The sequence below is a fragment of the Narcine bancroftii genome, chromosome 2 (assembly GCF_036971445.1).
Source record: "Narcine bancroftii isolate sNarBan1 chromosome 2, sNarBan1.hap1, whole genome shotgun sequence".
Lineage (NCBI taxonomy): Eukaryota > Metazoa > Chordata > Chondrichthyes > Torpediniformes > Narcinidae > Narcine > Narcine bancroftii.
In genome coordinates, this window is record NC_091470.1 from 320,109,583 (window position 1) to 320,137,567 (window position 27,985).

The following is a 27,985-nucleotide window of genomic DNA, read 5'->3' on the forward strand; positions in this document are numbered from 1 at the left end:
ACGCATTTGTAAATGCCATAACCCAGGATTATAAACTATAGCTTTGCCAAAAGCATAACAAGTATTTGTCAGAAGCTACGCTTCCAATTTTGGGCAACACCTGTGGCACAATTAGTAGAGATGCTGCCACATAATTCCAGCATACAAGATTTACTTTACTCCACACTTTTATTTTTCACTACCTGTTGCCCTTGACAATTTGACTTGCCTGGACAGAAAGCAAAGTTTTTTTCTGTCACAGCTTGGTACACAAAACAATAAACAATTAATTATAAAACAATTTAATCCTCATGATGCACCATCAATTACCACAAAAGTCTGAGGTTGTGAAACTGATAGCCTTTTATTGACTATAGACTGTATTAGCAACCAACCTCATCAGGTGATCATGGCAGAGTGAATGGGGAGCATGCAAGGGGTTATGGGTAGGATCGGTCTCAGGAGCCATGTCCAGCTGGCAGTAGCCAATCACGGTATAACAGTGGTTTACCAAATTCACCCCTCCTTTTTAAGAAGAGTCCTGTGGGATGAAAAAGAAAAATAAGCAAATATATTCACATATACATATTTTACAGGTCAAGTCTGTCAGGGGGTCTCCTCTGCTGTAGTGAATGACGTAGTAATGGTTAGGGTGCAGCCGTGGCATCTTGAGCAGCCTGTAGGGTTGGTCTGTCATCACCGGTTACAGTTCTCCGGGAAGGGACAGGTGAAGGGAAGAGGGAGTGTGGTGATGGTACATCATGGGTGACAACATTTGCTGGGGGTTGAGTGTGGTTGGCAGCATGTTCAGGGACCCCCATGATGGCAGTGGGGAGAGTGTCTGTTGGTGGTCAATAGTAGTTGGAGGGATGCCTGTTGGTGTCAAACATGAGACCGTGTTCTCACACTCATCAGGGAAGGCCATGTAGGTGCACTTGGGACTTGTATGGAGGAGATGGACCCTCTCAACCAGTGGGTCAGTCTTAGATCGCCTGGCGTACTTCTGAAGCAGGACCAGTCCCAGGGAGGTCCGCCAGGCAGGCAGTGTAGTCCTTGATGTAGACTTCCTAAGGAAGGCAAACATATGTTCATGAGGCATATTGTTAGTGGTCGTACTGAAGAGTGACCATACAGAGTGGAGCACGTCTGGGAGGACCTCTTGCGAGTGGGAAATGGGGAACGCCTCCCAGACGCTACATTAGTGCCAAGAGGATGGTTTTCTAGACTGGCATTCTCCCTTTCCACCTGCCCATTCCCTCTGATGGTGGTCCTGCTCATGCTCATCACTCATGAACGAGGTCCCCCCGTCACTGTGGATGAACCAGTGGTACCCAAAGAAAGTGAAGACATTGTTGAGAGCCTTGATGACTGTAGCCATGGTCATGTCTGGGCAGGAAAGTGAGAGTATTCATCGACGATGATAAGGAAATAAATGTTCCGATTCGAGGAAGGGAGAGGCCCCTTGAAGTTGATATTCAGGCGCTTAAAGGGGTGGGTAGCTTTGATCAGGTACACCTTGTCAGGGTGGTAGAAGTGCGGTTTGCACTCGGTGCAGACCTGGCAGTTTTCAGTCATTGTTCTAACTTCCTCATTGGAGGATGGTAAGTTCCAGGCTTTAATGAAATGGAAGAGTCCAGTCACTCTGGGGTGGCAGAGGTTGTTGTGGAGGGTCTGCAATTTGTCCATTTGGATACTGGCACAAGTCCCGTGGGACAGGGGATCTGAGGACTCGTTAAGTTTGCTAGGCCGGTATAGGATATTGTAATTATAGGTGGACAGACAGTTCAATTCTCCATCTGAGGATTTTATCATTCTTGATTTTTCCCCTCTGTTTATTATTGACATGAAGGCAATCACCCACTAGTCCGTGAAGAGGGTGAATCATTTGCCAGCGAGGTAGTACCTCCAGTGGCATACGCCTCCACGATAATCCGGGCCTCTTTCGACTGAGGAGTGGTGGACTTCAGGGCCTTAGAGGGTGCATGAGAAGAAGGTGATGGGTCTGCCTGCTTGGTTGAGTGTGGCAGCCAGGGCAAAGTCAGTCACATTGCTCTCTACCTGGAACAGCGTGGACTCATCTGTAGCCTGCATCGCTGCCTTGGCGATATTGTCCTTGATGTGGCCGAAAGCTGTGAGGACCTCTACTGACAGGGGGATAAAGGTGGCTTTGACCAATGGGTGGTCCTTGTCTGCATAGTTGGGGACCCATTGAGCATAGTATGAGTAGAAACCCTTTAAGGCTTGGAGGGTGTGGGGAAGGGGTAGCTCCAGTAGAAGGCGCATATGGTCAATGTCGGGACCAATGATGCTGTTTTCAACCACACAGCTGAGAATGGCTAGTCGGGTTGACCAGAACACATATTTCTCCTTGTTACAAGTAGGGTTCAGGAGCTTGGCGGCCCAGAGGAATTTTTGAAGGTTGCCATCATGATCCTGCAGGTCATGGCTGCAGATGGTCACATTATCGAAGTATGGAAAGGTGGCCTGTAGTTTATAATGTTCCACCATGCAGTCCTTCTCCCACTGGGAAACGGACACTCAATTAGTGATGCCAAAGGGGACCAGTAGAAAGTGGTAAAGATGACCATCCACCTCGAAAGCAGTACATTGGCGGTCCTCCAGGCAGATTGGGAGCTGGTGATAGGTCTACTTCAGTTCAATTGTGGAGAATACCTGATATTGTGCAATCTGATTAACAATATCAGATATGCGGAGGAGGGGGTACATGTCGAGTTGCATGTACCCGTTGATGGTCTGGCTATAATCTATGACCAATCTGTTCTTTACCCATTCTTTACTACAACCATCTGGGCCCTCCATGGACTAATGCTGGCCTCAATGATGCCCTCGCCCAACAAACTCTGAACTTTGTTCTTGATGAATGCTTTTCCTGTGGCACAGCATTGCTTGCTCCTGGTGACCACCGGCTTGCAGTCGGGGGTGAGATTCACAAACAGTGGTTGAGGGGTGACATTGAGGGTCAAGAGAGAGGATTGTCTAGGAACTGTTTGTTGCAAACAGTGAATGGGGTGTGAATGGGGCACATCGAACTCCAATGTTGGCACTGCAAGTCCAGCCCCAGCAGCAAGGGGACACAGAGTTGCGGCATGATGAGGACCCTGAACTGTTTGTAAACTGTGCCTCTAATGGACAAAGTCACTGCATGGACCCATGGGCGTCTGCCGTATGGGATTTGGACATGAGTGATTTCTTATGGTTGACTGGCTGTACTTTGAGAGATAGGCACTTAGTGGTATTGGGGTGAATAAAGCTTTCCATACTCTTGCTTTCAATCAAACTGTTCATTACACGCCCTTTTACCTGATCGTCCATCATGGACCTGGCGAGTTCGTGTGGTTCCTCATGGTTCAGGGTGATGGATGCCAGGATAGACTCACTGTCCAAGTCCAATAAGGGCCTGAGTTCCCAAGATAGCCACCTTTGCTGTTCTCCAGCGGTGCTGCAGGCCCGAGAAAATGGCGTCAGCCACACGGCCAAAAATAGCAGCCTCCATGACTCGCACATAACGATGCTAGTCCCCTGAACAGATGGTGCTGATTGCACTGTTTGGGGTGACGACTGTCCACACATGGCACTGCTAGGTTTCATGGATGGTTTAGACTTTCAAACTTTTGCGTAATGTCCTCTTTTCCCTTATCTAGTGCATACCGCATCCTTGGCAGGGCAGAGTTTCCTCAGGTGCTTTCCCTGACTACAGAAGTAACATTTGGGGTGATCACCTGCCACAACAGCCGAGGTCAGATCAACAGAGGAGTGTAATGCCTGCAACCAGTCACTCACAGCATGGGATGATCCCACGACCCAAGATAGCGGTGCCCATGGCGGCCAAGCAGTGAAACAGTGGCCAAGCGGTGTCCAAGTAGTCATCTGAGTTTTGGAAGGCCACCTCCAGCATTTCTGTTAATTCATCCATCCCTTGCATATCCTGTACCTTCTGTTCCAGGAGTTGCCGTCTTATGTATCCAGAGCAGATGTCGGCCACATAGGCATCCCGGATGAGGTCCTCTGCATTCTGGGCTGCTGACATTGCTTTGCAGTTGCACACCCTGCAGTGGGCCCAGAGGGCCCATAGGTACTTGGCGTTCGACTCACAGGGTTGCTGCTTCCTGATGGCCAAGAGGTGCTTTGCATAGACCTCATTCACCCTTCTGTGATACTGAACCTTCAGTATACCCATGCCTCCATTTACAATTTGGCGCCAGTGATCAATGGGAAGACTACAGGTCCAACTCGTGAGAAGAGGAGCTTCAGACTGTCCTCTTTCATGTTAACAATTTTCATGTTTGCCGTCAGGAAGTCCGAGATGCAGCGTAGCCAGGGTTTAAAGTTGTTTGGGGCATCAGATGATCAAGGGTCTATGTTGAGTCTCTCAAGTTTCAGATATTGCTCCATTTTCTTGAAAAATTATAGTCAATAAAATTGATGCACCATCAATTACCACAAAAGACTGAGTCTTTTATTGACTATAGACTGGAGCAGCAACCAACCTCATCAACTGATCATGGCAGGGTGAATGGGGAGTTATGGGTTGGATCGGTCTCGGGTGGTGTGTCCAGCTGGCAGTAGCCAATCACAATATAACAGTGGTTTACCACACTTCACTTTCAATGATGGTACTTGTAGTATTTTTTGTGTGGAGGTCATACATTGTCCTTGTAATCCTGTGGGTTTCCTTCAAGTTCTTCCTTCTTTCCTCTCACAGCCCAAAAATATACAGTTTAGTTGGTTAATTGGTTATTAATAATTGCCCATGGTGCGCCGGTAAATTATAGAATCTGGAAGAAATTGATGGAAATGGGGGATTAGTATAGAATTAATGCCAATGGGTACATGATGGTTGCCATAGATGTTGTTTACATGATGTATGATCCAATGACTAAGTTCTATAAATGTGACAAAAACCAACATCTGGCCGGAGTGAAAAATAAATCATGTTCTGAAGATGAAAGCAAATTTTGGCACTCATGACATTGCAGTTGGTGCTGCTCAGTGTCTTATTCTAAATAAATCATTTGTGTCTGAATCTCTCCTCTGTGTATTCCTGCTTCTCCATTTCTGTAAGTGAATTATTATATATAATGTATATTTCTGATGCATTATTAAATTTACTTTGACATCTGTGGGCTCCAGGGACATTGAGGTATCTTAGCAGTGCTGAACACAGCAATGTAAAACAATCCATTTATGATTGTCAAATGTAACTTTTCTGTCAGAGCAATTGTAGAAAGAAAATTTAAACACTTCCGTTGTCAGCAGCAATATTAACAAACTCAGAGTTTTGCATTGCTGCACTTCAACTATGCTGACACCTCCAACAGCGTTTCACAGTAGGTTGCTTCACAGCAATAAAAATTGTTGAGCAACTTGTCAGAATTCAAAAATATAATCAAAGATAACATGGTGTACAGTTGTTAAATCACCAGGCTAGTAATCCAGATGCATGAATGAACAAAGAGCCTCAATATCCCATAATGTTAGCAGTGCAGCTACAGAAACTGTGGGAGAGCTGGAGGCAAATCTACCATCACATTATGAAAATCCCATAATGTTAGCAGTGCAATTTAAGCTCATTTAACATTGATGTATATTTTTTAAAATCTCATTAATTAGAGCCATTGAGGAGAGACGATCTTCCAACCTGATCTAGTCTGGCCTATATGTGAATCCAGATCCACCAACGTGTTTGACTTTTAAATGGCCAAGCAAGCTACTCATTGGCATTTGTCATTACTATCAGGGTAACAAACCAACCTGATGGACTACCCAGCATCAAGCTGCACTCCAAGTTCAGTAAAGGCAAATCCATTCCCAGCCCAGTCAACCCTGAAAAGTCCTCCTCACAAACAGCTGGAGTCAGGTCTCCAGTGAAGGGGCTCTGCCACCAATTGATTAAATAACAGTGTGACATAATTGTACTTACAGAATTGTATCTTACAGAAAACCAACCAGGGAATTGTGATAGGTCATTTTTACTCTACTAATGATGTATTGTTGCAATAGTAATTGTGATTAGTCCAAGAGCAACTATAGGTGTGGACATTTGGTGCATGGGCTTGGTGAGCAGCCAGTGGTGCAAAGCTGCCTTCTATCCATAGGATTATAACCATGCTCCATGGAATGGACATTCTCTTGGTATGGACATTCTCTCTAGGTGCACATGTCGATCAGAGATGGCAGTGCAGTGCCATGCAGAGGAGAAGAGTAACCCTCAGAATTTTCAACATGAATTCTCAAATGGACATGTCAAGCATAAGCAAGGAAACCTGTTCTTGGTTACTACCTTCCTTTCCCTCAATAGATGAGTGCTCCTCCATGATGAAAAGAAGCATGGGCACAGAAATGTACTCTTCAAAGTCCAAGGGTCAAGGTCCATTTTATTGTTATGTAATAATACATTAAAATGTAACATACATGATATACTTTAACTTTTACCTGCTGTAAGGCACAAAAGAGAGTCCCTTCAAAGTTGCTGAATGTCCGTAGATTTTTCTCCAGTGCTCCCTCAGTTTCTGCAGCCACCCAAACTGATTCATCAGCGACCCGAGCTCCAGATCCAAACCTATGACATGATCAGGAAGACCAGCACCCAAGGCCCTTCGGGAGCTCTTCTTGCCCTCAGCACACTCTCAAATCCTGACTCTGACACCTAGTTCCAATGAGCCAGTCTCCAGCAGCCTTGACCCTGTGAGGTCCCCCCAACAATGCCTCCAGCACCCTACAGCCTGTGTGCATCCTCCTGACCGTGTTGCCCCCATCTTGTGTGGGTTCCTCAGTCACTGAGCCCCTCACTGGTCTGCTGCTGTGGTCATCTTCCCTTTTGGGTCTTTCAGCCGCTGGGCTCCTCTGGTTCTCTGCCATGCTCACCGTCCTGTAGATTTGTCTCTTCTGCCTGTTTTAGGTGCCCTGCACTGGTCTATTGCTCATTAGTAAGAGTGGCTTGGTATCAATACCAATATATGAGCTAGTTGGCCTAGAAGACGAAGATACCAAATTGTGTCTGCAGCAGGTCATGAATGATCCATCACACAGGATAATCCTACCTGACCTCATCCTCAACAATTTACTTATGACAGGTGCATCGGTACACTACAGAAATATAGAAAATAGGAAATAGAGCCCTTTAGTATGTTCTATGTTTTCATGGGGTCTCTTCTCATTCTTCTAAACTCCAGTGAATGCAGATTCAATTGACATAAGTTCTCCTAATAAAACAATTCCACCATTTCATGAACCAATCTTCCAAGCCTTCATTCCTCTACAAAGTAAGTATGCCTTCCTTTGTATGGAGAGTAAAACTGCTCACAATATCCCAGATATCACCCACCAAAGCTGTTTATAATTATTGTAAAACGTCCTTGATCCTCCACTCAAAATCTCCAGAAATTACAGTAATTGGCCTTCTTAATTATATGTTTGTTTTCAGTACAAAATAGACAAGGATACCATTGATAGAAGTAACCACCACAAAGTCTTGTTAGAGACAAAGTATGGTTTTCATATCAAGGAGGCCATATGGACAGACAAACTCAAAACATCTAAAAACACATGAATCACTGTAGACAATTCAGCTGCAGCAGAAACATCATCACCATGATCTGTAAGCCCATGAGTCACTATATCTCTCACTCTACCTTAAGATCAAGTCAGGCTACCAACCTGAGAAGGTGGGATGGTGTGCTTTGAGCAGCACCTGGCCTACCTAAAATGAAGTGCCAACCTAGTGAATCAAATCAAACCTCTGCAGTTTTGTCACAAATAGTCATGACATTTAAATAGCTTGAAATTTATTTAAACATTTGAATAGAGGCCCCCATCACACTGAAGATAGCCTTTGGTCAATTTGATTCATGCAACATGATATCAAGAAACAATTGAGAAGGGAGGCATGCCCATGTAAAGGACTTAAACAGACATGTTTTGATTAAGCTCTTCATGAAGAGTATCAAAAAGCCGTTAATATCTGAAAATCAAGAATTCTTTCACCAAAAATTGATAAAACAAGTTCTAAGAGAACAAGGCAGCAAAAAGCAAAGCCGAGGAAATTTCTACTCAGCCAGGAACATCAAGCAAAATCCCAAAATGGAGCGACATAAGAGTAACCTTGGGACCAGTGGACCCCAGCAGAGCTGAGGAGTTGGAACAAGAACTAAATATTATCCTTGAGAAAATGAAAAATTTGAGTAATGGATTTGCAGGCATCAAAACTGTAATGAGAGATATGTCTGAGAGGATAACTAAAATTAAAGAAATTGTGAAAGATTTAATGCAAAGAATGACCCAAGTAGAAATAGACAAGATAAGCTAAAAGCTATGGAAAAAGATGCAAAAAAATGGGAGTCAGACAGACAAGGTCTGCTGGATAAGATGACCACATGGAGAATTTTAGCAGACAAAATACTGTTCGAATCATTGGACTGAAAGAAGGGATCAAGGGGAGAGATCTGGTGAACTTCTTTGAAACATGGATCCCACAAATGTTGGGACAACACAAATTAAGAGAAAAACCTCATATTGAAAAGGCTTACCAGACTCTCGGACCCAGAGGAGCCAGCGATCAGCAACCACGACTGGTCTTGGTAAGACTTTGAGTTACCGGGAACAGGAGGCAATTCTGGGAGTAGCATATGAATACTTTAAGCAAAATAATGGCCCACCTGAGATTGACCATGAAAAAGTGCTATTTTATCAAGATTTTAGTCTTACTTTGATTAAGCAAAGGAAGGGGTTTGATGATGTAAAAAGACAATTGCGTTCTAAAAACTTGAAATGCTCAACATACCCCGCAACTCTGAGGATCGAGATAGCGTAAGGTAATTGGCAATTTTTCAAGACTAAGAATGAGATGGAAGACTTCTTACGAGGATTATGAAAAGACTAAGGTTACCAAAGAAGAAGACAGTGAAGAATGTTTACAATGGGGCAAAGTAAACGTTGTATTTTTAAACCGTCTTGTATTTATTGTTGAAAAGGAAATTTTATTGAAATATTCACAGAGTTCAGGAAAGAGCGATATCTTGGAAAAGTAGTTGCATAGTGGAGATTCCAGTCCAAGGCATAGAATGGCACCGCGACAGGAATATTTATAAAAGATGGCACTAAAGGGAGGGGTTCTTTTTCCTCGAAAGATTCTGCAGGCTTTTTTCATGGGCTTTGTTCCCAGTTTACATCACCATCAGGGCAGGGACATTGTATGTGTTTTTTAAAAGGGAAAATATCACTGTATTATTTAAACAATCGAAAAGGTTTTATTGTTAAACAATATTTGTTTTAAAATCTGTATGATAGAATGTTAAAAAGTATTAGTCTTAATGGTAATGAAATAAACAGACAATGAAAAGGAAGTGGGTCTTGGCACATCTAAAATAATTAAAGGCAGATGTAGTCACTCTACAAGAAACACATCTTACCAAATCGGAACATGCTAACTTAAAAGGAGGATGGGTGGGACAAGCAATATCATCTTCATTCAGCTAAAAAGCAAGAGAAGTAGCTATCTTAATAAATGTTAATATACAATTAATAATAGAAGAGGTACTGACTAACCAAACTGGAAGATTTATAATGGCACATTGTAAAATTAATGCAGAATCATGGATGTTTATGAATATTTATGCACCAAATTATGACGGTGAAATCTTTAGGAAGGATTTTTTTTTAAAAACAGCAGAGGGAAGACAAAATATACTGATTGGAGGAGATTTTAATTTCTGTTTAGATCCAATATTGGATAAATCAGCAAGAATGGTAATGAGGGTGAAAGCCACAAAAATGATACTATCATTTATGAAGGATTTAAATTTGATTGATGGTATTTGTCATAACTACACAAGTTTTGCCAGTCTTGTTGATCGTGTCCAAATCTCATTCCCATCTTTCTTTTGAATTAAACAAATCTACTTTAGGTGTCTTTTCTTGTAATAATATATATGCAATTGAAATAATTTTTTAATCATTCCATCAACCATAATTTGTCCCAAATTTGAAAGATTTTTAAAAATAATTTCTGATCCAAGTTTTTCTCTCAGTTGAAAATAACAAAATAATGTATTATGAGATATTCCATATTTGAACATTAATTAATCTATTACTATCGTAACAATCCCCCAATTCAGAAATTCCCTTATGATACCATATGTTTATAAAAGGATTATCTTTTGAAAAAAATCAATAAAGGATTAATTAATGGAATTTTAATGAAAGAATATTTATCCATTTCTAATTTAACTTTATTCCAAAAATTCAACAAATGTTTTAATATCAGACCTTTGTTATCTATTACATAAGATTTGAAATCCCATTTATACATGAACTTGTCTGGTTTAACTTCTCCTATCTTATTTAATTCAATATCCACCCATGATGGTCTAATTTTAACAAACATAAAAACTAAAAACCTTAATTGTGCTGCTCTGTTGTAATCCTTAAAATTAGCAAATTGTAATCCTCCTTGTTCATATTTCCATCATAATTTTTATAATGACTTTCTCACCACCTTCCCTTTCCAAAGAAATTTTCTAACTTGCTTATTAAATCTTGAAAAAAAAATTGAGGTAAAGATATAGGCAAATTTGAAATAAATATTGAAGTTGTGGAAAAATTTTCATCTTAATACAATTGACTCCCAATTAACATAATTGGTAAACTTACCCATTTATTTTCTTCCTCTATCTTTTTAAATATTGGAATATAATTTAACATATATAATTTTTTCAAATTAGTATCAATACGTATACCTAAATATTTAATCTTATCTGACCATTTAATACAAATCCCTTGTCTACATTGTGAATAGTCTCTTTTTACGAGTTCCATTACTTCACCTTAATCCCAATTTATCTTATACCCTGAAATTTTCCCATAATCTAACAAATGAGTATAAAGTCTTGGTAGTGATATTTGTGGTTGAGTTAAATAAACTAATACATCATCAGCAAATAAATTAATTTTAATGTTGTATTTGATTTATCTCAAATCTCTTTAATTGTTGGTCATCTCTAATTTTTTGTGCAAGTGGTTCTATAGCCAAAGCAAACAAAGCTAGTGATAAAGGACACCCCTGCCTCTTTGATCTATTTAATTTAAAAAATTGGAATAGTTGTCCTTCAGTAATCACTTTAGCTTTAGGACTTCAATATAAGGCCTTAATCTAAATTATAAAATTTATACCAAAACCAAATTTTCTTAACACCTTAAATTAAAAAAATCCCGCTCTAACTTATCAAAAGCTTTTTCTGCATCTAAAGCTACAATAAGACTCAAATCTTTTCTCTGAGCTAAATGAATTATACTTAGTTACCTTACCATATTCTCTGAAGTTTGTCTATTTTTAACAAAACCCAACTGATCCATGTTTATTAAATCAGGAAGATATTCATTAATCCTATTCACAAATACTTTGGCTACAATTTTATAATCTACATTTAACAAAGATATAGGTCTATAAGAAGTAAACTTTAATGGATCTTTATCTTTTTTTAGGAATAAACATAATTATCACCTTTGAGAAAGTTTCTGGAAGACAATGTTGTTTAGAAGCCTGTTCTATTACTTTCATAAATAATGGAATCAATAAATCTTTAAACTCTTTGTAAAATTCAACTGGAAATCCATCTTCACCCAGAGATTTATTATTTTGTAAACTAGTAAATGCATCATAAATCTCCTGCTCAGTAAAAGGACTCTCTGATTGATCTAAACTTTCTTGATTCAAATATGATATTGATAATTGTGACAAATAATTATCTATAGCCTCTTCATCTTGTAATGATTCAGATGTATACAACTTCCCATAAAATTCCTTAAATGCATTGTTGGATATGACACCATTACATGAACATGATGATGTGGGGAACTGATTTATACTGAACGCTTTGTAGTAATGCTTGTAGTATGTAATTAGTAAAGCATTGAGTTAGACTGCACTGACTTTGTGGCTGTCTTTGATTTACAATGGGGGGAGCCTCAAACATAACAGTGGTGACAAGGAAGCAAGAACTCACTCAACCATTACACATTTATCAGCTCTAACTACAGAAGACAGTAAAAAGCTAGGAATCCCAAGGGATAGCGGCAGCTGTTCCTGCAGCTCACTTCGACAGATTCAATGAATACGTTGGGAATCGTGTGTAGAACGTTTTGATAATCATTGCATTGTACATGATATTACTGAAAATCCTCCACTGAATAAAAAAATGGGCATTGTTTTAACCATAATGGAAGGAAGCACCTATGAACTCTTACAATCACTAACTGGCCCATACATGCCTTCAACAAAAACAAAAACAGCACCTTAAACCCCCTCCCCGACCTCCAGAAATGACAGACGTTTTACAAACGTAAACAATAGCACAGAGAGTCTGTCCCAAATTTTATGGTTGCATTGTGTAAACTGTCTAGATACTGTGCATTTGGACAATTCAGAGACAGTGCATTAAGAGATCAATTAGTAATGGATTTCGCTGAACAAACTATCTGAGAAAAACTAATTGCAACATGAAATCTGATACTTGAACTGGCGTTAGACATTACTACTGCTGCTGATACAGTGGCAAGCAATGCAGATGTCTGCCAGAGAGACTTGGCTATCAATAAATCTTAGCGCCAAGATTCTTCCCACCTGGAATCTCCCCGCCAAAAATGTTTTTGCTGCGGGAAGACAAATCACAGTCCCAATAATTGCTATTTCAAAAAAGCCAAATGTCATAAATGCAATGAGAAGGGGCACATCAAAGCAAGATGCCCAATGATTAAACTAAAGAAAGGTTACCAGCCAGGCTCCAGAAAAATACAATTTGCACAAGAGACAGGAGAAAGCCCAGACACTGAAAACACAGATACCAATGAATCAGAAGAGGAACCAAACGAAAGTAAACATGTTATACAAGTAATCCACATCCATGGACTGGGTCACAAAGGGCCGAATATTTACATCCATGTCCACTTTAACAACAAACCGATATGGAACTAGATAGAGATGGGAGCAGCAGTTTCCTTAATGCCCAGAACAATGATTAAGATGCTCCAAAACGGACACCATCTTAAAAACTGTTACGGGGAGGAAATACAAGTTTTTGTGAAGTGCAATGTACACGTTAAGTACAAGGATCAATTTAACCAGTTGTCCCTCTATATTCTGGACACCGAGGGGCCAGCATTGCTGTTGGAATTGGTTAAGCAACCTTCAGATGGATTGGCAAGAAATAGGGAAGATAATCAGCCAAAAGAACAAAGAAAAGCGGGATGAACACCTGCAGTGAACCACGGTCCTCAAACTGGCTCCAATTTTAAAACATTATGACATAGTATTTGACAATGGTTTGGGAAAAATTTGTGGAGTACGAGCATAACTACACATGAAACCCGAAGCAGAACCCAAATTTTGTAATCCAGAGCCGTACCTTTCACAATAAAGAGAAAAATCGAATTGGAACTTAATAGACTGCAGAAAGAAGGGATATTAGAAAAAAATCCAGTTCTCTGATTGGACATCAGAAGCAACAGAAATAAATCAAAGCCAACTGAATCAATTTCTGATAACAGCAAAGGGGATCAATAAGAAAACCCAGAAAGATATAATACTGTCCAGAGTATTCTATTTCACAAACAATGGCTGGCCAGAAGATCAGGAAATGTCAGAGGAAATGAAACCCTATTACACCAGACGTGGCGAACTGTCCATCGAAGAAGGATGCCTACTATTCGGAACCCGAACCATCACTCCCAAGAAGTGGCAGCAAGATGTCCTGGCCAAACTATACAATAATCACCCAGGGATAGTGCGTATGAAAGCACAAGCCAGGATGTTCGTCTGGTGGCCTTCCCTAGGGGAAGATATGCACAGACTCAAAAGGTGCAGTACGTGCCAGGAGACATAACCCAAAGCACCTCAGGCTGAAGCTAACCCATGAAAATGGCCATCACAGCCATGGAAGCAGATCCACATAGACTTTGCAGGGCCATTCATGAGAATTTCCTGATAATAGTCAATGCGCACTCGAAATAGCTGATTGTAATCCACATGGAAGAAACAACTGCGGGTCAGACAATTGAAAAACTCAGAGAAGTTTTTGCAACATATGGATTATCCATTGAACTCGTCTCCGACAATGGCCCGCAATTGGCATCAGCAGAATTTATGGTACTGTCTGCACCATACCATCCCAGAACCAACGGAGAAGCAGAATGTTTCATACAAACTTTCAAGAAAGCCATGAAAATGAGACAAAATTCAGACTTGTCATTGTCCCTTAAAATTGCCGATTTCCTGCTGAGTTACCGGAACACACCACACTCAACCACCAAAAGAACACCGGCAGAGCTAATGTTCAGGAGAAATCTAAGGACCAGACTGTCAGCAATATGATCAAATATCAGCCTCAGATTGCAACAGGCAGCTTCAGCTAAAAGAGTCCCAAGATCAATTGAAGTGGGGAACCAGTGTTGGTGCAAGACTACCACATTCACAAACCTCCATGGGTGCAGAGAGTAGTCCTAAAAAAAAACCCATACTCCTATCACATCCTAGTGGGGTACATGTATGGAAAAGACACATCGACCAACTAAGACCAGTGGATGATGCAATGACACCTGAAGCTAGAAAGGACAGTGAGTTCAGTGAGGGGCCGATCTGGCTACCAGAAGAAGCAAGGAGAAGGGCCGAGACCACCCATCAAGGAGATACCATCAAGAAGGGCATGTGAAACCAGAGACACCAGGTGAGCATTCCACTGGATCTTCGCTCCCCAACTCAGAAAAGACCGCAAAGATCATCTTCACCACCACCCAGTTATTTCCTGACTGATGAACCGGAACAGATCATGCCAAGAGCTCCTTTACAAGAACAAAGTGCCCCAACCAATACCATCCCTCTCCGTAGATCCAAACAAACCACACACCCACCTGAACATTTCAAAGACTATGTATGCTGGATGGGAGGGGAAAGAGTATTGAATATGACACCATTACTTGAACATGATGACATGGGGAACTGATTTATACTGAATGCTTCGTAGTAATGCTTGTAGTGTGTAATTAGTAAAGCATTGAGTTAGTCTGCACTGACCTCGTGGCTGTCTTTGATTTACAATGAGGAAGCATCAAACATAACATACATCATTAATTCTTTGTGGTTTATACATCACTTTATTATCCTGCTGTATGGCATTAATTATTCTAGAAGATTGTTCTGCTTTTAATTGCCGAGTCAAAACTTTATCTGATCTTTCCCCAGCTCATATATTTCTGCTTAGATCGCAATATCATTTTCTCTGTTCTATATAACATTGTGTTATATTGTAATTTTTTATTTACTAGAGTTCTATATTTATCCTCCAAGGGTAATTTTTGAATTTCTTTTTCCAATAAAGTTATCTCCTTTTCCAATTTGTCTATATCTTTCATATATTCTTTTTTAAGTTTTGAAGAATAACATAATTTGGCCTCATAGATAAGCTGTTTCACTGTTTATCCCAAATAACATACATATTTTCTACTGAATATAAATTAGTTTCACAAAAAAACTGAATATGTTTTCTTATAAATAAACAAAAATTTGGACTTTTTAATAATAAAGAATTCAATCCCCATCTTTCAACTGAATGTTGTTTTTTTGCAAATTCCAACTCAATCAGGAGAATGGTTTATAATTCCACAGCAATCACTCTTGATTGATTTTGAGCGGAAAGCAAAAAATAAAAATCAATTCTAGAATATGTATCAAACTTTCTAGGATAAAAAGAATAATTACTATCCTTAGGATGCATTCTTCTATATATATATAGATATATATATCTATATATATATCAATTAAATTAAAATATTTCAGTAAAAATAACAATGTTTTAGCTACCTTTGATTTCACTATATTTCTTGAAGATTTATTCAATACAGGTTCTAAACAAAAATTAAAATCACCGCCCATCAAAACATTCACTAAATTTAAAAAAGTATCCTGTATAAATTTCTGATCGTTTAAATTCGGTGCATAAATATTCAATAAAGTCCATTCTTCAGAAAACATTTGACAATTTACTATAAGATACCTTCCCGCCGGATCTGCAATTACATCTTGAATTTTAACTGATAATTTTTTTTAATAAAATTACCACTCCCCTAGCTTTAGAATTAAATGTACAGAAAGCTACCTGACCTGCCCAATCTCTTTTCAATTTTAAATGTTCACTTTCATTTAAGTGAGTCTCTTATAAAAATGCAATATCTATTCCTAATTTTTTGATATAAGATCATACCTTCTTTCTTTCAATTAATCCCATTAATATTAAAACACAATATCCTTACTGTTTTACCCATTATTTTCCAAAATATTATCATACATCCTGTCCAGGAAGAGCTTGACTCAAATCTGGATAAAAGAAAATCTTATCACTCTCGTAGTTCAAAGGTCCCTGTTATTTAACTCTTCTCATTGCCAAACCAACTATCTTCTCTCTATCTTGATAATTTAAAAGTCTGATCAATATAGACCGAGGTCTCTGATTCGGTCCCAGTTTTTGTCAGAGAGCTCTGTGGGCTCTCTCAATCAAAATTCTTTCTTTGAAACTTTCTCATCCAAATACTCCCGGCATCCAATCTTGAAAAAAAAACAAATTACATCTTGGCCCTCTTTACCTTCAGACATTCCAACAATTTTAAGATTATTCCTTCTACTATAATTTTCCAAGATATTGACCTTCTCCAATAATTTTTCATTCATAGATACCAAAGCAGTAACAGAGTCCTCATTAACATTTGTTCTTTCCACAATTCGTTGTACTTATTCACAATCATCTAGAATTCTTTCTTCTAATTTATCAACCCTTTGTGAAACATTATTTATTGATTAGGTTAAATCAATTTTAACTTCTTGTATTTCTCCATTTAAAATTATTTTCCATTGCATTCCCGTTTAGTAATTTTAGCCTCCATTTTATCCATTTTTTTATTTTAAAAACTTTGCCTTGCCTTTAAATTCTTCTTCCTCTATGCTTGTATCTTCTTCTTCACTTGCAAAATCACTAGAATCGTCTTCCAAGTAAGTCGTCTTCTTCCTGTAGACCTAGAACACTGGACTGGCCCTTTAAGAGGGGTGAAGCTATTTTCCCTTTAAATTTTTTCATCCACAGCGCACATGCGCGAGAACAGAAATAGCTTTTGCAGCGGCGCCATCTTTGCAGAGAGCTGCAGGGATGGCTCCGTGAGACAGTACCTCTCCAGGACTGTCTCCAGCGGATCCCGGAAGAACTCTGATGGCTGGCTTCATTAAAGAGGTAGGTCCAGGTTCTTTTTCTTTAACAAGTTTTTTCTTTACTCGGTGGAATTATATTTTGAATTATTGGCACTTTAGAAGGATTTTTAAATAACTTTAATAATAAAAACTTTACTTAATTGGTACTTTTTAAATTAAAATCCTCAGGAGTCATAAGGGTGTGCTGCATTCCCTACAGCATCACGTGACCTCCCTAACCTATAGCATTGCTGAATGCTGATTATAATATATTGGCAAAGGCGCTAGCTAATAGATTGGGGCAATATCTACCAAAAATAATACATACAACTCATGTGGAATTCATTAAAGGAAGACACTCTTCAAATAGTCTGGGTAGACTATTTAACATAATGCAAAATCAAAGTCTCCCAAGACACAGAAAAATTTAGAATGGTCTTTTCTATTTAAGACAAAAATTTGTTATAAGCAAAAAAATTATAAATTAGTTAAAAACTCGATCATAAATCACAAGTTAAAAATTATAACTAATAATCAGGTGTCAGAAGTTTTTCTGTGCTCTGTCCTCAGAACTTTTTATCCTAGCGATTGAACTGCAGGCAGAGATTATAAGGAGAGATCCAGGTATTAAGGGCTTCAAAGTTGGACAGGAAGTACACAAAATAAGCTTATTTGTTGATGATAAAATTACAAACAACATTGGAAAAATACGGAATAGCATCAGGTTATAAAATATATATGGACAAGAGTGAGATAATGCCATTGACAATTTTTGATTATGTAAGATATCAAAGAGGTAGTAGATTTAAATGGAAGACAGATGAAATCAAATATTTAGCAATAATGACAGATAATAATTTAAAGAATATACCAATTAAATTATACTCCTCTTTTAGAAAAAATTAGAGAAAGAGATACAGAAATGGAAAGACTTGTCGATTACTTTAGTGGGAAGAGTAAATTGTATTAAAATGAAGGTGATGCTAAAATTACTACCTATTGCACTTCCTAAAAATTTCTTTAAATTATTAAATAATTATTTAAGGTGATTCCTATGGAATAACAAAATGCTGAAAAGCTAACATGGGATCATAAACTGGGAGGATTTAGGCTTCTGAATTTTAAGAAGTATTATTTATCATGCTTCTTTGAAGAAGATAGTTCCACTTCTTGGATTTGTATTCAATAAAAGAGGGGACAGCGAAGTACTTTATTTATGTGAAATTTTAAGTTACTAACAAAAAAGATGGATAACCCTATATTAATACATATGATTAGAATATGGTAAAAAAAAATAAATGAGTGTATTGGAAATAAAGCAGGGTTATCACTAAGAACATCATTATGTAAACATGTGTCAACAAAATTTTGATTTTCTGGTATGACAAAGGAATAAGATATATTGATGATTGTTATATGGAAGGATCTCATGTCTTTTGAACAATTAAGAAATAAATATGGTGACTTTTTTTTGTTTTCTTCAGCTAAGATCATTCCTAAGAGAAAGATTTGGACAAAATTTAGCCCCACATGAAATTAGTGAAATGGAACGAACAATTTGGCTGGGGAATACACCTAAATTTACAACTAAGATGCACTTTGCTCTCCAGAATGAAAGTGAAAAACCAGGTTTACAGAGATTGCAAAAGAGATGGGAATCAGATCTAGGTGTTGCAATAATGAAACGATGGTGGTCTGATTGTTGTTTGGATAGCATGACATCAATTATAAATGCAAGATATGGATTAATTCAATATAATTTCCTACATCAATTATATCTTACATCACAGAAGTTGCATAGATCAAAATCTTAAAAATTGGAGATGTGCTTTAGATGTGGGACAGAAATAGGAACATTTTTACAAGTTACATGGTCGTGTATGAAGGTGAGACCTTTTTGGCAGGATATTACCAAATTATTAACAAGAATAACAGGGGCAGCCTTCACGGGCAACCTGGAGCTTTACCTTTTGGGTAGTTTTATTGAAATAAGCAATAAATTAACTAAATTCCAAATTTCATTTGTTAAAATAGCCTCAGCAGTGGCTAAGAAATGTATTGTAATTACATGGAAATCCAACTCTCCTCCACATATAGCATGATACACTTCTGAGATGAATGGTTGCATCCCTATGGAAAAAAATGGGATATAACTTAAAGAACAAATATGACATATTTATTAAGATATGGCAGCCATATTTGGATCATATAGAGGCCAATTATAATTATTATAATAAAAAGGACAATAATAGATGCTGCTATAGTAGAAATACCATATAACCATATAACCATTTATGGAGCAGAAACAGGCCATGACGGCCTTTCGAGTCCACACCGGTTCACTGATTTTGTGCGCCCTCTTCCGGCTTTGGTCCCGGTAGATCTTCATTCAATAATGATGGGCGAATTCAATGCAGGTGGAATCAGTCGTAGAAATGTTTGTGAAACGTGCAGTTCAATACTTCTGGGCACATCCACCTTAAGTATTCCCATATTCAAAGAGAGAGAGAGAGAGGTGGATAAAGGAAAGGTCTGTGATTGGGCATAGATCAAGAGAAACATGTGACTTTCCCATATAGAATTTTTTATGGTTAATATAAATGTGAGCCCTAATGGTGTGTGGATTTATATTATGAAAAAGTAGGGGGAGGGATTCTTTTGGTTGTTCGTTTGTAAGAAAAAGTTATATAGATATATATATATATATATATATATATATAGAATATATATCCACACACACATTTTGATATTGGAGAGTTTACTATGTATATTTATGGAAAAAAATTCTAAAAAAATAAATAGTTGAGAATAGTGGTTGATACAAAGGGCTATTGAAACTACTTGTAGTCCTGAAAATCTGTGCTCAGAATTAGTTGTGTCTCAAGCCCTCTGTCAATATGTTTGTGATAGTACAGATTCTATCACCAATGTGTATATGTAGATATGTACAGATGGTAGTGTAGAATGATTGTGATTGGCTGAGAGTGTAGCCACACCTACTGGCAAATCTTAAAGGATTGCTCCTAGCCAGACCAGGTCATTCTAGACTGGTCAACCTACTTGTAATATGCTCCAGTCTTTTAGTTAGTAAAAGCCTTGGTTTGGATCAACAAGTCTTTGGTTCTTTCAATGCACACTACAATTATATTAACTAAAACATTTTGAAGGGATGAAGCGTATGCTATGGCTGGAACGCCTCGACATCGACCCACAGTCAGCTACAGCCTCGAATGACTTTAAGCACTGGGTGAGATGCTTCGAAACATACTTACAGCTCTCTGATCCTGCCATGATAGAGGACAACCATTGACTACAAATATTGATGACTATGGTGTCCCCGAGAGTCTACCAGAGTGTCCATGACACGACCACTTACGCCGCAGCCATGAAGCTGCTGAAAGGGCTCTACAAGCAACCGGTGAACAGGGACTATGCTCAGTACAAACTTGCTACAAGGAGGCAACAGCCCAGTGAGTCCTGTAGAGCTTATCTTCAGGCACTAAGGGCAATGGGCAGGGACTGTGCCTGCACAGACAGAACTGCTGCGGAGGACACAGATGATCTGATTCAGAATGCCTATGTGGCCAGGGTTCGATCAAATGAGGTGAGGTAGCGCCTGCTAGAGCAAGGGAGAGAAAACCTCGAGGATGTGATCCGGATCGCAGAGACAATGGAGGCTGCGGTCTTAAATATGGACATGTACTCTCGGAACTGGACCCCACACTCTGATGTAAGTAGGATGCCCTCCCTCTACCCTACTACTGCCACTACACAGCCTGATGCAACCCCAAAGTGTTATTTCTGCATGAGGAACAAGCACAGCAGGTCCCAGTGCCTGACGAGAAAAACCAGGTGCCAGAAGTGCCTTAAAAACGGCCACTTTGCTGGAGTCTGTCGCTCCAAAATGGCCACCGTCAAACACAGTGCCTCGTGTGAAGCCCAATCGCCACTCTCCATTTCAAACACTTCTTCCTCAGAGCTCTCGGATCCCTGGTCCCTGGTTGGCAGTGGTGGCGGGTCCCTGGTCGGCAGCACCGGCGGCGGGTCCCTGGTCGGCAGCGACAGTGGGTCCCTGGTCGGCAGCTGCAGCAGGTGTTGAGATTGTGGCTGGGGACTGGTCAGATGCTGCTTCGTGAGGTAGGGTAAACGTCATTGCGGCGAGGGTGGGTTGTACCTTCTGCGCTTGGTGTCTATCCCGTGACGTCAGGCGCTGCCGCCGCCACTGATGACCAGGAACACACCACCACGACTGATGCTGCCGACCTGGCACCTACCGATGTTGCCAACCGGGGACCCGATGCTGCCGACCAAGGACCCGCCACCGCTGACCGCCCCACCACTGACCACCCCACCGCCGACTGCAAGCAGCAATCTCCAACACTTATCGTTGGCTGCAGGCAGCAACACCAACTCCTCAACACTGTTTTTTTAGGCCTGACTGTTTGAGTGACGTCATCACGCAGGACTCTACTGTCGACATTACAAGTTTCAGCATCAATAACTTCCCCCAACCCCTCACAAAAGCAACGGAACTGTTTTACCAAATGCTTATTTGACTCGGGGTCAACTGACAGTTTTATCCGCCCAGACCTGGCCCACCATTGCGGACTGGCTATTCTCCCCACTGCACAGAGAATTTCATTGGCGACCAGATCGTACTCGACTGGGGTAAAGGGGTGGCGACCCTGCAAGTCCAGGGCATCACGTTGACAGACTTCAAACTATTAGTCCTTCCCCAATTGTGCGCCCCTGCACTGCTGGGAATGGATTTTCATCCCAGTTTCAAACCATTTCCCTGCACTTTGGGGGGCCTCATGCTCCGCTCTCTGTCTATAACCACTCCACCCTGGAAACCTCCTGCCAGCAGCAGCCCGAACCACCCGCCCCTGCGCCCCGGGGCCTCACCTGTAGTCTCTCCACCCTCCGAGTTGCTCCACCAGCGCTTTTCGCAAATCTCACCCCTGGCTGGAAACCTGTGGCCACCAAAAGCCAGCAATATAGTTATGAACACAGGAAATCTATCACAAGCGAGGTGCACAGACTGCTGGATGAGGGTATTATTGAACCTAGCTCAAGTCCATGGAGTGGTGGTTGTTAAAAAGGGGGAGAAGCCGCAGATGGTGCTTGACTACAGCCAGACGATCAACCGCTTCACGCTACTGGATGCGTACCCCCTTCCACCGATCATGGATGTGGTAAATCAGATCGCCCAATACCATGTATTTTCCACCATTGACTTACGTTCAGCCGATCATCAGCTCCCGATCCGCCGAGAAAACAGACCTTTCACGGCCTTTGAAGTGAATGGGTGGCTGTATCAATTCCTCAGGGTACCCTTTGGGGTCACAAATGGCGTTGCGGTCTTCCAGTGGGAAATGAACCGGATGGTGGACCAGAACAGGCTGACTGCTACTTTCCCGTATCTGGACAATGTCACCATCTGCGGCCATGACACAGACGATCATGATGCCAACCTTGAGAAATTTTTTCAGACTGCAATTCGGCTGAACTTGGTCTACAATTTCGACAAATGTGTCTTCTGGACCACTCAGCTCACAATTTTCGGTTGTGTGGTGGAGAATGGAGTGGTCATGTTGGACCCTGACCGCATGTGTCCCCTCATGGACTTGCCCAGACCCAGGAGGCACTCAGACACTGCCTAGGTTTTTTCTCTTACTATGCCCAATGGGTTCCACACTATGCCGTCAAGAGACGGCCACTCATCAAGACCACCTCCTTCCCCTGTCAACCAAAGCCAGAGCGCCCTTCAACTGCATCAAATCGGACATCGCTGCTGCAACGCTGCATGCCATCAATGAGTCCATTCTGTTCCAAGTCGAAAGCGATGCGTCTGACTTTGCACTGGCAGCCACTTTGAACCAGGCCAGCCGGCCAGTAAACTTCTTCTCCAGAACCCTCCAGAGTCCTGAGAGCTGACACTCTTCTGTTGAGAAGGAGACCCAGGCCATAGTCGAAGCAGTACATCATTGGAGACACTACCTCACTGGCAGGTGCTTTACACTGCTGACCAACCAACGTGTAGTCTCCTTCATGTTTAGCAATACCCAGTGAGGTAAGATCAAGAATGACAAAATCGCCAGGTGGAGAATCGAGCTCTCTACCTTTAATTATGACATACTGTATCAGCCAGGTAAACTCAACAACCCGCCAGATGCGCTCTCCAGGGGGACTTGTGCCAACATACAACTGGACAGGCTGCAGAAACTTCACGAGGAGCTCTGTAATCCAGGAGTCACTAGGTTCGCGCACTTTGTCAAAGCTCGCAACCTACCCTACACTGTCGACGAGTTCGCTCCATGACCCGAGCTTGCCCGCTGTGCACTGAGCGCAAGCCCCACTTCTTCCATCCGGAGAACACCAACGTCATCAAAGCCACCCACCCCTTTGAGCGTCTCAGCGTAGACTTCAAGGGGCCCCTACCGTCGACCCACCGTAACACCTACATCCTTACGGCCATCGACGAGTACTCCCGCTTCCCGTTTGCTGTGCCCTGCTCGGACATGACTGCCTCCTCAGTTATAGAGGCCCTGCACAGCAACTTCACCATCTTCAGGTACCCCAGTTACATCCACAGTAACAGGGGGTCCTCGTTTATGAGCGCAGAGCTGCGGCAGTATCTTCTGGAACGTGGTATTGCTTCAACCAGGACCACCAGCTATAACCCATGCGGCAATAGTCAAAAGAGAGAATGCCATCGTCTGGAAAGCGGTTACGCTTGCCCTCCGGTTCAAAGGTCTTCCCATCTCTCGCTGGCAGGATGTGCTCACTAGTGCCCTACACTCCATCTGCTCCCTCCTATGCACCACGACCAATGCCACCCCCCATGAAAGGATGTTCTCTTTCCCGAGGAAATCCAAGTCGGGTACGACCATACCGGCATTGCTCACGGTTCCCGGTCTAATACTCTTACGACGCCACATGCGGCACTCAAAGAACGATCCCTTGGTTGACTGAATGACTCTGCTCCATGCAAACCCACATTATGCCTATGTTGAGTACCCGGACAGACGGGAGGACACAGTCTCGATAAGGGACCTAGCCCAAGCCGGATCAGGCGCAGCAGTGCCTTTAACCCAACCTCCCCCAAATCCTTCTCCTCCAGGTCATGTGCTTGAACAGAGGGACCAGCACCACCCCACCAGCTCAGGCCAATCTGTCGACAACGCCGTTGGGGAATTGAGCGAAGCAGTGACCGCACCCAACGAGCCTGCCGGTGACACGACCCCGGCGACCCCAATCCCGGTGCCAAGGCGGTCATGCCGGATGGTCGATCCCCCTGACCGGTACAACCCCTAACCTCCATCCACCTTGGGGTCGGTTCTCAAAGAAGGGGTGAATGTGATAGTACAGATTCTATCACCAATGTGCATATGTGCATATTTACAGATGGTAGTGTAGGATGACTGTGATTGGCTGAGAGTGTAGCCACACCTACTGGAAGGTCTTAAAGGATTGCTCCTAGCCAGACCAGGTCATTCTGGAATGGTTGACCTACTTGTGATATGCTCCAGTTTTTTATTTAATAAAAGCCTTGGTTTGGATCCACACATCTTTGGTTCTTCCGATGGGTTCTACACTAGAGTGTTGTAATACTGGCATCTATCTAACAAGAGTGGGAATGGCAACCAGGGCAGTGGTATGTTCTTCTTGTAGGATGTGGGAATTCAGGGTCACTTCAAGTTTCCCTGTTGACATCTACCTGCGAGAAGTGTATCCAGCTGCACCTTCTTACAGACTTCCAGACCACATTAAGGAACTGGAGCTGAAACGGGATGAACTCCAGATCATTTCGGAGGCCAAGTGGCTGAAAGAAGCTGCAGGAAGGCAATCACACCTGGGAGGCAGGTAGCTGGATGACTGTCAGGAGAGGGAAAGAGAACAGACAGTCAGTGCAGGCCACTGCCGAATAACATATATGGTTTTCGATATAAATTTGTGTATCTTTGGGATCTTTTGCCTGGAAAGTATGACCTATATGAAAGCGACATCTTGCACCTGAATTTAAGAGGGAGCTGTTGGGAAGGGTTTGAACTAGCTGGGCAAGGGTATAGGAACCAGTGTGTTAGGGGGAGTTGGTGAAAAGGTAGATGCAATGAGTAATGAGTCTGTAATGAAGGACAGACAGTGGATGGATTCAAATGTGTGTAGTTTAATGCAAGAATAATGAGAAAGAATTTAGAGCATGGATCAGTATGTAGAATTAAGAGTTGAGGCCATTACAGAGGCTTGGCTGAGGCAAGAACAAGATTGGCTGCTTGATGTTGCGATGTTTCAAAAGAGATAGAGGTGGAGGTAAAAGAATGGGGGGGGTGATATTGGTAATCAGGGATAGTATCACAGCTCCAGGGTATTGCTGGAGGAGTTCCTCAGATTAACCATCCAAATCAATGACCTATCTGTGATAACATTACATATAACAATTACAGCACGGAAACAGGCCATTAGGCCCTTCTAGTCCGCACCGAACCAAACACCCCTTTCTAGTCCCACCTCCCTGCACAATGCCCATAACCCTTCATCTTTTTCTCATCCATATACCTGTCCAACCTTTTCTTAAATAATACAATTGACTCCGCCGCCACTATTTCTCCCGGAAGATGATTCCACACAGCTACCACTCTCTGAGTAAAGAAGTTCCCCCTCATGTTACCTCTAAACCTCTGCCCCTTAATTCTTAACTCATGTCCTCTTGTTTTAATCTTTCCTCCTCTTAACGGAAATAGTCTATCCACATCCATTCTGTCTATCCCTTTCATAATCTTAAATACTTCTATCAAATCCCCTCTCAACCTTCTACGCTCCAAAGAATAAAGACCCAATCTGTCCAATCTCTCCCCATACTCCAGATGCTTAAACCCAGGCAACATTCTGGTAAACCTTCTCTGCACTCTCTCCACTCTGTTTATATCCTTCCTATAATTAGGCGACCAGAACTGCACACAGAACTCCAAATTAGGCCCCACCAACGTCTTATACAATCTCAACATCACCTCCCAACTCCTATATTCCATGCAATGATTGATAAAGGCCAGCATACTAAAAGCCTTCTTCACCACCCTATTCACGTGAGTTTCTACCTTCAGGGAACGATGTACCGTTACTCCTAAATCTTTCTGCTCTTCTGTATTCCTCAATGCTCTCCCATTTACCACATATGTCCTATTCTGATTCTTCTTACCAAAATGAAGCACCTCACACTTATCAGCATTAAATTCCATCTGCCATTTTTCAGCCCACTTTTCTAAGCAGCCCAAATCCCTCTGCAATCCTTGAAAACCTTCTTCATTATCCACTATTCCACCTATCTTAGTATCGTCTGCATATTTACTAATCCAATTCACCACCCCATCATCTAGATCATTAATGTATATAACGAACAACAATGGGCCCAATACAGATCCTTGAGGCACACCACTGGTCACCGGCCTCCAACCTGACAGACAATTATCCACTACCACTCTCTGGCCTCTCCCTTTCAGCCAATGTTCAATCCATTTGACTATCTTAAAATTTATACCTAAAGACTGCACCTTCCTAACTAACCTTCCATGTGGTACCTTATCGAAGGCCTTACTGAAGTCCATATAGACAACATCCACTGCGCTACCCTCATCCACATTCCTAGTCACCTCTTCAAAAAATTCAATCAGATTGGTCAAACATGACCTTCCTCCCACAAATCCATGTTGAGTGCTCCTGATCAGACCCTGTCTATCCAGATGTTTATAAGTACTATCTCTAAGAATTTTCTCCATTAATTTACCTACCACAGACGTCAAACTTACAGGCCGATAGTTGCCAGGCTTCCTCCTTGAACCCTTTTTAAATAACGGAACCACATGCGCAATGCGCCAATCCTCCGGCACTATCCCCATATCTAATGACATTTGGAAAATTACCGCCAGAGCCTCTGCTATTTCCTCCTTCACTTCTCTCAATGTCCTGGGGAAGATCCCGTCTGGTCCCGGAGACTTATCCACCTTTATATTCTTCAAAAGCCTTAAAACTACACCTTTTGTAATCTCTATATTCCCCATATTTACCCAATTTGCTTTTTTTATCCCACATCTCCCAATATTTTTTAAATATCCGAATATAATTTAAGAGTTTTGAGAGTTGTAGCGGTTTTGAATCTAAAATTTAGAATTATAAAATATTTTGGAGGTATTGTGGCCAATTTTTAGAAAATCTATCAAGTGGATTTTTACCCAAAAAATTGTATTATGGTTCTACTTTAGAAAAATAAATTTGTGTAAGTTCATGGAAAGAGAAAATATATTTAAAGGTTTAAAATTCCTTTGCCTTTTCAATTTGTAGCTGCAAATCCACATTCAGGAGAAAGTGAAGCCAAAAAGAAAAATTAAAACTTTGTTGCCAACTAAACGAGATTGGCTTTGACATCCCAAATATTAAGGTAACCATGCAAATGTCTGGCATTCGTTAAAAGGGACTGACGGGTATGAAGGGAGGGAGAAAACTGGTCCCATTGAACAAAGATCAACATGGTCGTGTGTGTAGAGCCATGGGGTATGGATGAGGTTTTAAATGAACAATTATAATCAATCTTCACTGTGGAGAAAATCATGGACGCCATGGAATTGAGCGAAATGAGCTAAGTATTTACTAAGTACCATGGAGAAAGTTTGGCACCATTCTTCGTCTCTGGTGTGTCCAGCCACGCTCGCTCCCGGTTCTCAAGCGAGCTGGCATCCACGCTCTGGCAGCCGTGCGTCCTTGCGTCCA

The 27,985-nt window shown here is 41.3% G+C and overlaps 1 long non-coding RNA gene across 3 annotated transcripts; it reads right to left on the reverse strand.

Moving 5' to 3' along the window:
- Positions 1-28: 28 nt before the first annotated feature.
- On the reverse strand, positions 29-27,978 carry LOC138752766 (uncharacterized). 3 transcript variants are annotated; one of them, XR_011350906.1, is made up of 3 exons: positions 27,874-27,978; positions 24,942-25,099; positions 29-520 (listed from the first exon to the last, which is right to left on the reverse strand). It is a non-coding gene; the product is annotated as an uncharacterized lncRNA (long non-coding RNA). The 3 variants fall into 3 exon arrangements; XR_011350907.1 differs by lacking the exon at positions 29-520 and adding an exon at positions 19,165-19,351; XR_011350908.1 differs by lacking the exon at positions 29-520 and adding an exon at positions 19,420-19,699.
- Positions 27,979-27,985: the final 7 nt, after the last annotated feature.